The sequence below is a fragment of the Cynara cardunculus genome (genome assembly GCF_001531365.2).
Source record: "Cynara cardunculus var. scolymus isolate 2C chromosome LG 6, CcrdV1, whole genome shotgun sequence".
Classification (NCBI taxonomy): domain Eukaryota; kingdom Viridiplantae; phylum Streptophyta; class Magnoliopsida; order Asterales; family Asteraceae; genus Cynara; species Cynara cardunculus.
Window position 1 is genome coordinate 8908293 of NC_037533.1, and position 1805 is coordinate 8910097.

A 1805-nucleotide genomic window follows, 5' to 3' on the forward strand; every position below is an offset into this window, starting at 1 on the left:
TAAAATCTTTAAATCATTCCATTTATATAATTTCCATTATTAAATTTCCTTATTTAATATTCCTTAATAACTTCCTTATTTATGAAAAAAATAATGAAAATGACCAAAGTGACCTTATTGATTAAATTTAATTAAAAAAGAATGGAATTTTCCTATTGGTTGATTTTGGTTTACTCGGTTTTTTAGAATGACATGATTTTCATTTGAACCTGCCCCTATATAGAAGGAGGTTATTTTGCAACCTTCCCCATTCTTACAACCAATACAACCATCATCTCATCCCTTCAATTTCTAATCAATGGTGAAGATGCATTTGATGACAAAAATGTAATAAAATGAAAATTAAGTTGACGCGCCTATTAGATTGAGGGGTAAGCAAGGGTAAGATTGGAATTGTTAAAGTTAATCTATTATAAGAAGAGATGCTCTGAAATCAGTAATGCTATAATCACTCTCATTTAGTAAGACAAAATATTCATATTCATTGAGGAATACGATAGATACGATATCGGAGAAGAAACAAATGGCGGAAGAATTTCAACCTGGAATCTTCATTGCAGCAAATAGAGGTAATCGTTGGGTTCATCTCATTTAGTGTAATGTTATTCCAATAACCGTATTGTGCATTGTACATATGAATCAGTTCGTAAGAGGAGCGAGAGAATCATGATAAAGAACTCTTCTCTAAGTTCAAGAACAATGCTGCAAATCCAGTTATTTTAGACGACGATGAAGCTGATGATTTTGTAATGAACCCAGTTGCAGTCCAAGTGAACCCAATTGCATTTCAAAATGCCGAATCAGGTATTTCATCCCAAGAATCAGATGACTCAATATACACACTATTAATCACTGTCATTCTACCCACTTTCTGTTGTTAGGTTTTGGTAGATTATGCATTATCATTACGAAAATGAAATTATGCATATAGAACTCATATTGTAGACATCAAATGTTTTCACTTGTTATTCAGTTTTTATGAAATCATTAATAATAATGTTTTGATCATGTTGGTGAATTTTTGCCTATAAAAATCAAAACAGAGAAGCATAAGTTTCTCCATATGCCATCAGCTCAAAAAACCCAAAACAGATATCAGTCAATACCTAAATATCTCTATCTATTCATTACAACTTGTTCCCCCAACCAACACTTTAACTTGCTTTGACTCATTGAAAAAAAAAATTCTTGCTTAGGAATGCTTAAACACCAGCTTTAACTTGCTTTGACTCATTGAAAAAAAGATTCTTGTAATGATGAATATGGGTTCATCATTATTTAATTACCTGGTTTCATTGTATTTTAATTACCTGGTTTCATTGAATATGGGTCCAAGTGAACCCAATTGCATTTCAAAACTCTGATCCTTGCAGCCTTCGTAGCTTGACTTTGGTGGTAACCATGACGACAAAGTAGCATCCCCATTCACCTCATTTTCACTTGCATTTGCTTCTAACTTCACTTGTGATTGGGGGGTTTCTTCGTCAGACTGCTCAACAGATTCTTCCACTAGAGCAGAGCATTCAGTGGAACTAAACAATGATTCTATTGGTGCCTTAAACTGAGAGAAATTCTCAGGGTTTACCCCTGAGTACACATACTTTAATTTGATCCTCGGGTTCTTCCCAGTTTCTTTGTTATATACATATGAAGGGAAGACAGTGCCAGGTGTTTGCATATCATCGGTTAATTTGAGAGGGGTTGGGTAAGGCGAAGGCTTCGAAACACTGTGATCAAATGGTGATCCTGATGGCTTCAAGTTCTGGTTAGTAATTTTAGGTGAAGAGCTTCTTGATGAAATTGAA